Source organism: Lipotes vexillifer, unplaced genomic scaffold (assembly GCF_000442215.2).
Source record: "Lipotes vexillifer unplaced genomic scaffold, Lipotes_vexillifer_v1.1 scaffold1453, whole genome shotgun sequence".
Lineage (NCBI taxonomy): Eukaryota > Metazoa > Chordata > Mammalia > Artiodactyla > Lipotidae > Lipotes > Lipotes vexillifer.
In genome coordinates, this window is record NW_006794802.1 from 476,313 (window position 1) to 488,278 (window position 11,966).

Below are 11,966 nucleotides of genomic sequence, written 5' to 3' on the forward strand. Positions count from 1 at the left end.
CCAAAATATATCTAGCAAATCCTTCCTATATGCCGGATACTGTTCTGAGTCCTTGTATGTTCCAACTTAACTAATGCTTCTAATGACTTATGAGATAAATGCTGTTACTATCCCCCTTTAAAGGCACAGAGAGGTTAAGTATCTTTGCCAAAGTCACATAGCCAGTAATCTTTCTGACTCAGAAGAACTCACTATTAGTAGTGTTCTACATATACTCAGTAAACATTTGTTGGATGAATGAATAGAAGTACAGGGGTAACTGCCGGGGGATCTTCAGCTATGCTCTTAGCACTTGGGGGGCTGGTTCATCAGAAGAATCTCTCCTCTCCCAACCATGACCAGCACCATATCACCTCTCCTCAAAACACAAGCTGAAAACCACTTAGCTGTGCTGGAACTGGGTGGAATCTAAATTTTACCTGACCTCAAGGCAGAGACTCAAGGCAGTTCTTCCTTTCCTCCTGCCAATGCCACCCTGCTCATGAATTAAAGATGCTGCCTGTGGCCATGGCTTCGTAATGGCATCACCTCCTCTGTGTTCATCTCCAACAAATTAGGGCTGCCTAGAAGCACTCTTGGGCTTCAAGGCAACAAATAGTTGGAGACAGAAATGTCTACAGGGTGAGTTTTTCAGCTGCCTTGAGAGCAGAACACCCATGACTGTTGCAGTAACTTCGAATTGTTTTAAATCATTGGTTACCCACAGCACTTTCCTGCTATCATTACCGCCATAAAGCCTTATATTTAGGCATCTCCGCTATCTCCCTGGGAGCTCAGAACCCTGGTTTATCCTGTTGATCTTCCTAACAGCTCTGGGAGAGGAGAGGCCACTATGCTCTTTCAGCTCTTACACGAGAAGGAAAAGTCAGCTCTGAAAATAAGCAGTAACTCCTCCTATCCAAGGCCTCAGACACGTTAGGGGGTTGATGGTGCTGTAGATGGAAAATATCACTGGGAACAGTTGAGAGACAAGTACTCCTCTCAACCTTCGCTCTGCCATTAACTAGCTATGTTACCTTGGGCAAGTCACTCACTCTCTCTGGACTTCAGTGTAGTGAGAAGTTAGGACTAAAGTGAGTTCTGAATTAAGATGTGGCAGATGTGAATGAAATCCCTATCAAACTACCACAGGCATTTTCCACAGAACTAGAACAAAAAATTTCACAATTTGTATGGAAACACAAAAGACCCCAAATAGCCAAAGCAATCTTGAGAACGAAAAACGGAGCTGGAGGAATCAGGCTCCCTGACTTCAGACTATACTACAAAGCTACAGTAATCAAGGCAGTATGGTACTGGCACAAAAACAGAAAGATAGCTCAATGGAACAGGATAGAAAGCCCAGAGATAAACCCACGCACATATGGTCACCTTATCTTTGATAAAGGAGGCAGGAATGTACAGTGGAGAAAGGACAGCCTCTTCAATAAGTGGTGCTGGGAAAACTGGACAGGTACATGTAAAAGTATGAGATTAGATCACTCCCTAACACCATACACAAAAATAAGCTCAAAATGGATTAAAGACCTAAATGTAAGGCCAGAAACTATCAAACTCTTAGAGGAAAACATAGGCAGAACACTCTATGACATAAATCACAGCAAGATCCTTCTTGACCCATCTCCTAGAGTAATGGAGATAAAAACAAAAATAAACAAATGGGACCTAATGAAACTTCAAAGCTTTTGCACAGCAAAGGAAACCATAAACAAGACCAAAAGACAGCCCTCAGAATGGGAGAAAATATTTGCAAATGAATCAACTGACAAAGGATTAATCTCTAAAATTTACAGGCAGCTCATGCAGCTCAATAACAAAAAAACAAACAACCCAATCCAAAAATGGGCAGAAGACCTAAATAGACATTTCTCCAAAGAAGATATACAGACTGCCAACAAACACATGAAAGAATGCTCAACATCATTAATCATTAGAGAAATGCAAATCAAAACTACAATGAGATATCATCTCACACCAGTCAGAATGGCCATCATCAAAAAATCTAGAAACAATAAATGCTGGAGAGGGTGTGGAGAAAAGGGAACACTCTTGCACTGCTGGTGGGAATGTGAATTGGTTCAGCCACTATGGAGAACAGTATGGAGGTTCCTTAAAAAACTACAAATAGAACTACCATATGACCCAGCAATCCCACTACTGGGCATATACCCTGAGAAAACCATAATTCAAAAAGAGTCATGTACCAAAATGTTCATTGCAGCTCTATTTACAATAGCCCGGAGATGGAAACAACCTAAGTGTCCATCATCGGATGAATGGATAAAGAAGATGTGGCACATATATACAATGGAATATTACTCAGCCATAAAAAGAAACAAAATTGAGCTATTTGTAATGAGGTGGATAGACCTAGAGTCTGTCCTACAGAGTGAAGTAAGTCAGAAAGAGAAAGACAAATACTGTATGCTAACACATATATATGGAATTTAAGGGGTAAAAAATGTCATGAAGAACCTAGGGGTAAGACAGGAATAAAGCCACAGACCTACTAGAGAATGGACTTGAGGATATGGGGAGGGGGAAGGGTAAGGTGTGACAAAGCGAGAGAGAGGCATGGACATATATACACTACCAAACGTAAGGTAGATAGCTAGTGGGAAGCAGCCGCATAGCACAGGGAGATCAGCTCGGTGCTTTGTGACCGCCTAGAGGTGTGGGATAGGGATGGTGGGAGGGAGGGAGACGCAGGAGGGAAGCGATATGGGAACATATGTATATGTATAACTGATTCACTTTGTTATAAAGCAGAAACTAACACACCATTGAAAAGCAATTATACTCCAATAAAGATGTAAAAAAAAAAAAAAAGATGTGGGTGGTTAGGAGCACTTTATTCAGAAACTGGGGCTTGAATTGTAACTGTGCCACCTCCTACCTGTGTGGCCTTGGGCAGCGTTCTACATCTGGCTTATCAAAGCCCAAGTTCAAACCAGGGAAGCAGTGGGGGGGATTTAATGCAGAGAATTGGTGACCAGGAGATGAAGAGTGAAGAGCCAGACTGGGGGTGGAGAGGTAACCAGAGATTAGCAGGAAGCCACCCCTGTTAGGGGGAGGCTGTATCACAGGAGGTCTCCCCTTGGCATCACTCAGCAGAAGGTGAACTTATGGTGCCCTGTCTGGAGGGAGACATCACACACAGCAGAGAAAGAAGAGGGAAATACCCCGACTCTGGCTTCCTCTCACCCTTCAATTTTCTGCCAGGGTCTCCCTTTGGCTGAATGCAGCTGGAAACCAGTTGGTACACGAACCCAAGAAATGTAGCTTATGAGGGAATGCAAGGCATGGATCTGAGGACCAAAAGGTGCAGGGCCAGCACACTCTCCTTGCCTGAGTTTCTTCACCTGTAAAATGGCCTATCTCACTGTGTTCTTGGGAGGACTACATGAGATAATGCATGTAAAGTCCTGGGTGATTTATCTTAACAATCAGTTGATGAGAACTCTGCATTATCAAGAGTTCATTCCTTTGTAATTGACTAGGTTTGTATGTGTGTGTTGAGTGCTGCACTTCCCATGGGTAGAGGTTGTATTTTCAGAACCAGATGACAAGGGGATACATGGGGAAAGATCTTTCACTCATTCAACAAACTGAATAACAGAGACTGTGCTAGGCCCAAGGGATACAGAGATTCATAAATAAATAAATAAGATCCAAGCATAAACTTGGGTTAAATGGTAGTTTTTACAGTCAAATGATTTTTAAAATAATTTTTAAGTCATTTGCAAAATGAAGGGTTTGGTCCAAAGAGCCCCGGACGAGAGCTCCTGTTTCCCAGCTCTCCTGTTTATCCTTCTCTTCATTCTTCTCCTTTTAGAGTCCACACAGTCCCTAACTTCCCTGCCTTATCTGCACTGTGGCTTAATAAGCCCTGAGCATCAAGGATGAGTTTGTTCTTTCACGGACAGGTCATTCTGTTTGTTCCCTGCAGATCCATTTGTATGCTTTGCAGCCTGCCCTGTGCCCTGGGCTGCATCCCCAGTGCTCCCTTGACATGTGGCATCCAGGTGAGTTACTGCAGGTGGGCGGACAGAGAGGCTGGGGTAGTTCCTCTGCTTCCTCGCTGCTCTGGGCACCACTCCACAATTAGTGCACGAGCCCGGCAGCCCCTCCTCCCTGGCTCAGCTCTCCATGCTTGCTCCTCTGTCCCTTGGGCCTGGCAATAGTGACAGCCTCTGGCCATTGCTAGTCCTCCGGTACCTCAGCAGCCCTTTTTGGTCCCAGTAATCCTGCTCTCACCTCTGTAGATGGTTTTTTCATCAGAGCCTCTGGAACCAGGTGAGATGGGGTCTGTTAACTGCTTGGCCCTCACTGAGCTCCTTTGAGCTGTGGTTTAATGGCAGTTATGAAGGCCTTTATGCCATAGGGCTGGAATACAAAATAGATCTTTAAAACATTTAAACAATAAAAAATAAAAGCAAATTCCAGGGAAACTTTTTTTAGCTGTAGCCTTGGGCAACTTACTCAACCCATCTGAGCTTCTTTCTTCAATTGGTTCACAGAGTTAAGAATAAGAATCGTGATAAAAAGATGATGAGAGATAAGACTCCTTACACTGTGGGGTCATTATAGAGGCTGAATGAGAAATAAATGAGACAACTTGTGAACAGCACTTAAGCAGAGTGGCATAGAGCAGGAGCTTAGTCGTGTTCATTTTCCTTGCTCCTGGGGGCATGGATCCTGTCTTTTCCCTCCTGGAATCCCCACTGCTGGGTATGCCAACGCAGAACCTGGCACTGAGTCAGCATCACCAACATGCAGGGTTTGGAGAATGAAGGAGCTTAGATAGGAAGATGCTTTACAGTCTCCTTCCTGGGGCCAGAAGAGGGATGGGGTCAAAGTGAGAAGTGTCTGGACTGTGACCTTTCCCCCAGGAGAGGAGCCCCAGGGCAGGAAGGCCAGGGCAGCTGCATGTGGTCACAAAGAGGGAAGCGGTCTGCTGCCCGGGAAGGGGTCAGGGCACACACACAGCTGCGGGTGGCAACGGGGTGGACCTTGCGTGTGAGTGCAGCGTGGTGGAGGGCACAGGTGTACGTGACTGAAGTAGCAGGAGCCCAGCAGAATGCACCAGCCCTGAGCAGGACCCGCTCTAGGGGCTCCAGGGGGCCCCTCCAGCTCACACTTGGGCTAGGGTGTTCAGCAACCAGAGACTGTTTCAGAAACAGGAGAGGGAAGAGGAGGGAGCGCCCAGCACGGGTAGGCTCAAGTGCTGCCAAGCAAGCTGGTACTGGAATTATTTGCAGTCCATATGCCAATTTGCTTTGTCATTGCCTGGCTATTTTTAGAAACCGCTGGCGTATCTAGGAAACCAGAATCTGTTGACTGTGTTTCTTCGGCGTGGAGAGTGTGATTATTTCCCAGAGATGCTGAAGGAATGTGTGAGGTCGGGCCGTGGGAAGACGACCTCTCCTTGCCCCCCACCCGCCCCCCTGTCCACCCACCCCACACCGGTCAGGACGCACGTGAGGATCGTGCCCACGCGGCTGCACACGCTGCCCTTTCACAGGGTTTATTTTTGCCCACGGTTGTGAGTCCAAGGTCCGGGTGACCTTTCCCAGATGGAACATCGGCAGGGAGTGGAGGCCTCCGTTTTGGCTCCCAGCTGTCGGGCGGTGGCGTCCTCTGCTCCCTCATGCTCCCCAAGGCATCAGGTAGGCACTGGTCCAGTGGCCTGGGGGCAGAGCTGTCCTTGGCTCCCTATTCCCCAGGAGGAGTAGGAAGCAGAGAGAGGGGATGATGGTACAGCACCAACCTGAGCTCCTAACTAGAGCCTTGGAATATTCTCCATCTAGGCTGGCTCCTTCAAGGACAGTGTCATTCATTCAGACACTGCCTAGGGTCCAGAGAAAAGAGTGGCACTTGTTTCAGATCAAGTCCTAACAGTCCAAGGATGCCATCTCAGGAGGGAGAGGGCACCAGCTTGGCGGGGTTAATCCTTTCATAAGACTCTGGTTGAGGGGACTCCAGCATAGGTTTGACCAGAAGAACTTTAAACTGTGGGACTTTGTTTTGATAATGTGTAAATTTGCCCAGCCTGCTGCAGGGACATCGTCTAATCAGGATTAGGACCACTTTGGTGAGTGACAAAATGAGGCGCTTAGAATAAAATCCAAACCTTTACAGTGGCTTTCCAGACCTTATCTGATGAGACCCCTGTCTTCTCTCCTAACCCATCCCCTACCATGCCCCCTTGTCCTCAAGGCTTTAGCCCCTCTGGCCTCTTTCCTGTCCTTGCACATGCCGTGCCGATCTCATTCTTGCCTCAGGACCTTTGCACTGGTCGTTGCTTCTGTTTCCCCCAGATCTTCACAGGACTGCCTCTTCTCATCATTCAGGTCTTGTCCATCATTCAGGCGAATAGCATATCCTTGGAGAGGCCTTCCCTGAACACCCAGCTGTGAGCCCACCATCAGCCTCTATTTGGTCCCATTACCCTCTTTTACCTCATTCATAGCACCTATCATTACCTACATTTATCCTATTCATTATTCGTATACTCATCTACTGTCTGTCTCCCCCATCTAGAATGTAAGCATATTGAGGGCAAGGAATCTGTTTTGTTTACTGCTCCCTCCCCTGCGTCTGGAACAGTGCCTGGCACTTAGTGGGGGCTCAAGAGATTTTTGCTGAATGAATTAATGAATGAATGGGGCCTTATGGTCCAATGATGCCCTGAGCTCAGGCTCTGAGGCTAGTACTTCTCAACACTAGGTGCTCCCATTTGATTTATCATCTCTGCTACCTTGTACAACTTCCCTTTTCAACCCGCAGCTGCCTCTCCCCTGCAGTGCCTTCTACACACACAGCCACTTAAAATGCAGAAACCATTTTAACATTCGGTGGCAAAATCTTGAGGGTGTAACCCATACACAGAGGAATAACCTCAGGGCTCTGATAAACCTGTTCCCCCGTCTCTGTCGCTAGTTGTGTTTCCCGGTTTGTCATTCACTGCCTGCCGCCTGCAAAAGTACCTCCCATTAGTTCCTTTTGGCAGCAAGGGAGCTTAAGTTTTTGTTTTTGTTTCGTTTTTGCCTGGGCCCCATTCAGCCCCCCAGTTTCCTAGTAAAATGACTCTTTCTGTCTCCACTCTTCCCTGATCTCAGGAGCAGCTTCCCTCGGCCCCTCCCAGAGTTCCTGTGCTCCCCACACCCCACTGCCCAGCACTGTGCAGGCCCCAGCACTTAGTGTAATGTATACAGAGTGTTGCATGCCTGTCCCCCTACCCTGTAAGACCACGCGCTCTTCAGTGCTGAGGGCTGTGTCTTTTATCTCAAGTCTGCCCAACACTGAGTACAGTGTCTCTAAGTCCCCAAGAGATGCCAAGGAAAATTCTCTCTCCAAGCCCCATTCCCATCATTCCTTTTACAACATGCTCTTTGAACCCTATATTTCTCAACGGTTCCAAATCTCTTCCCACCTCTACTCCCACACTCACCCAAATGACAGTTTACTCAGGTCTTCTCAGACAGTTGCTAGCACTGACATCAGCATTTGCACAGCACTTTACAGTTTACAAAGTGGTTTCCTGGTGCATGATAATTTTGTCATATCCAAGCCACTTGTATCTCCTCTGGGCTCCTGTCCGGTCAGAGTCTCTAACTAAACATTTACTGAGCGCTGATTACATGTCATGATTGGATTGGGGTATTTTTTTGAGCCTCCTTGTGGGAACCTGCCAACTGTTCAGAGTAGGACAACCTCACAAAAGCAGGGAAACTATACTCAAGGCCCCTTATTCCTGAGGCCTCAGCCCACCATACCATATTAAGGCCCACTTGCTTCCCGGGCCAGCCTTCTCATAAAGGTGCCCACCCAAGTTTGTCAACATTCAGACCCCTTCTGCAGCAGCAGAAAGCACCCTGTGTTGTGACCTGTCAGGCAGGAAGGAAGGATGGTACTGTGGGAGGTCCAGTGGTCTGGGTCTGTGCTTTCTCCACCTTAGCTCCCTCATGCTTTGGATGAAGAGAATTCACCTGCCCTGTCCCTTCCCAAGGTCATTAAAGGATATATAAGACTTTGTATCCCAGAGGCCTTTATGAAGAGAAATACCAGTAGGAGGGCTCCTTTTTTCCCTCTCCTGCAGGGACCTCCCCAACCCTCCACCTGTGTGAGCGTCTGCTGCCTCAGAGGCAAGCAGGCATTTTCTCACAACCCCTCCTCCAACCAGGCTAGACCCCATCACATGGCCTCAGTTCTGCTCTGTCATCGTTTGAATTAACAATAACAGTGAACATTTACTGAGCATTTCTTAGGTGCCAGGAGCTATTCTAAGCACTCTGCATGGATTAAATCAATCATGACAACTTCCCTAGGAAGTGGGTACTTTTATGTAGATGAGTATGCAGTCTGTGAATAAAGACAGTGTTGATTCTTCATTTCCAGTCTAGATGCTTCTGTGCTTCTTGTTCTTGCCTTATTGTACCAGCTTGGACTTTCAGTACAATGTTGAATGAAATGTTGAATAGAAATGGTGAAAGCAGACATCCTTGCCTTGTTACCAGTCTAAGGACATCCAGTCTTCCACAGTAAGACCAGGATCTGGTCTTTTCACCAATAGGTATGAGGTTACTGTAGGTTTTTTATAGATGCCTTTTTTCCAGTTGAGGACATCTGCTGAGAGTTTTTTAAAAATCATAAGTTGGTATTATATTATGTTAAAAGTTCTTTATGTATCTATTGAGATGATCATATGGGCTTCCTTTTTTGTATATTGATATGGTGAATTATACACTGAAGAGTTTGTGTAGAATTGATATTATTTCTTTCCTAAATGTTTGGTAGAACTTATCAGTGAAGCCATCTGTACCTGAAATTTTATTTGTGGAAATATTTTTAAACTAATAATTCAATTTATTTAATAGATATAAGGCTATTCAGGTTATCTGTTTCTTCTTGAGCAAATTTTGGGAGTTTAATAGTTGATGTCTTTCAAGGAATTTCTCCATTTCATCTAAATTTTTGAATTTTTTGGCATGAAGTCATTTATAATATTATCTCTTTTTTTTTTTTTTTTTTTTTTTTTTTTTTTTGCGGTATGCGGGCCTCTCACTGCCGCGGCCTCTCCCATTGCGGAGCACAGGCTCCGGAAGCGCAGGCCCAGCGGCCATGGCTCACGGGCCCAGCCGCTCCGCGGCACGTGGGATCCTCCCGGACCGGGGCACGAACCGGAGCCCCCTGCATCGGCAGGCGGACTCCCAACCACTGCGCCACCAGGGAAGCCCTATAATATTATCTTTTTGAAGTGTATAGAATCTGTAGTAAAATTCAATCTTTTGTGCCTGACCTTGGTGATTTCTTTTTTTTTCTTGATCAGAATGATAGTTTTTCAATTATATTCATCTTTATAAAGAAAGAGCTTTTGGTTTCATTGAATCTATTTTTGCTTTTGTTTTGTATTTTATTGATTTATGTTCTTTTCTTTTTTGTTTCTTTCCTTCTGTTTACTGTAGTTTTAATTGTCTTTTGTTAATAATCTAAGTTTTGGAAACTTAGATTATTGATTTGAGACTTTTCTCTTTTCTTTTAGTATAAACATTTAATGCTATAAATTTCCCTTTAACCACTGCTTTCGCTACTACACACCACTAAGTTTGGTATGTTGTGTTCATTTTTATTCAGTTCAAAATTTTCTAATTTCCCTTGTGAGTTTTCTCCTTTGGCCTATGGGTTATTTAGAAATGCACTTGTTTAATCTCCTAATATTTGAAGATTTTTCAGATATCTTTTTTAAAGTTTCTAGTTTAATTCTATTATGGCCATAGAAAAGACTTTATATGATTTCAATCCATTACAATATACTGAGACTTGTTTTGTGGCCCAGAATATGGTCTATCTTGGTAAGTTATTTATATGTACCTGAAGGCAGTGTATATTATACTGTTGCTGGGTGGAGTATTCTAATTATATCGGGTCAAGAAGGTTGATGGGATTGAGTGTTTTATATCCCTACTGATTTTGTCTATTTTTTCTATCAATTGCTGAGAAAAGAATGTTTGAACTTCCAATTATGGTTGTGGATTTGTCTATTTCTCCTTTTACATATCAAGTTCTGCTTATATCATATATTTTGAAGCTCTATTAATAGGTGCATATACATTTAGGGTTGTTATATCCTTTTGATGAGTTTACTCCTTTATCATTATAAAGTATCTGTCTTTATCTCTGGTAAGAGTCCTTGTTCTAAAGTCTACTTTAGGTGATGTCATCACCCCAGTTTGTTTTGATCAGTGTTTGCTTGGTATATCTTTTTCTATCCTTTTACCTTTAACCTACCTGTATCTTTGTATTTAAAGTTTGTTTCTTATAGATAGCATACAGTTAAGTCTCGCTTTTTTAAATCCAATATGACAATCTCTGCTTTTTAATCAAAGTTTGTAGATCCTTTTTATTTAATTTAATTATTGATTTGGTTGAATTTAAATCTACTATCTTGCTATTTATTTTCTAATCGTCCCATCGGTACTTCGTTTCTGTTTTCTTCTTTCTCTGCCTTATTATGTATTAATTGAGTATTTTTATGTTTCCATTTCATCTCCATTGTTGGCTTATTAGCCATATCTCTGTTTTATTTTTAGTGACTGCTCTATGATTTACAATGTATTTTATTGTAAATGTAAATATATTTTATTGATTTTAACGTATCAAAGTCTATCTTCAAATAATATACCACTTCACATATAGTGTAAAGAATTTTATGGCTATGTATTCTATTTTCTGATTCTTGTCCTTTGTGATGTCATTGCCATAGATTTTATTTCTACATTATATAAACCCCATAATACAGTGAAAAATGCTTGCTCTAAACAGTCAATATTTTTTAAGAGATTTCAAAATGAGTAAAAATGTATTTCAGTTTACTCACATATCTACTATTCTCAGTGCTTTTCATTCCCTTGGGCAGATCCAGATTTCCATGCAGTATCATTTTCTTTTATCCTGGGGAGCTTCCTTTAACATTTCTTATAGGCAGGACTGCTGGCAATGAATTATCTCAGCTTTAATCTGAAAAAGTATTCTGCTTTCATTTTTGAAAGATATTTTTGCTGAATATAGAATTCTAGGTTGACAGTTTTTCCTTTCAGTGCTTACAGCTGTCACTGTCTTCCAGTTTGCATCTTTATGACAAGAGGTCTGCCACTTTGCCTTTGTTCTTCTGTGTATAATGTCCTTTTTCCATTGGCTGCTTTTAGGGTTTTCTCTTTATCACTGGTTTTTAGCAATTTGGTTATGCTGTGCCTTGGTGTAGTTTTTTTGTTTGTTTATTGGTTTATTACATTTACTCTGCTTTGAGTTCAGTGAGCCTCTTGGATCTGTGGATTTAGAGGTTTCATGAAATTTTGAAAATTTTTAACCATTTCTTCAAATATTTTTTCTGTGCTCCCTTTATTTTTGGAGGGATTCCATTTACACATATGTTAGGTCACTTGATGCTGTCCTATAGGTCACTGATGCTATGTTCATTTATTTTTCAGTCCTTTTTCTCTTTTTGCTTTATTTTGGATATTTTCTATTGCTATATCTTCAAATTCACTGACTTTCTGATGTGTCTGGTTGGCTGTTAATCTCATTAATTATATTTTTCATTTCAATATTGTATGTTTTCATTTCTAGAACTTTCATTTGGGTCATTTTTATATCTTCCAATTCTATCCTCAACACATTCATATTTTCTTATACATTCCTAAGCATATGTAGTATATTTGTTAGAGTAGTTTTAATATTCTTCTGTACTATTTCATCATCTCTGTCATTTCTGAGTCATTTTCTACTGATCAGTTTTTCTCCTGGTTATTGGTCATGTTTTCTGCCTTTTTGGTTGCCTTGGGTGTTTTTGTTTGTTTGTTTAATTAGATGCCAAACATTGTGAACTTTACTTTGTTGGGTGATGATTTTTTTTTCTTTTTGCATCCTTTAAATAGTGTTGGACTTTGTTCTGGCATAAAGTTTAG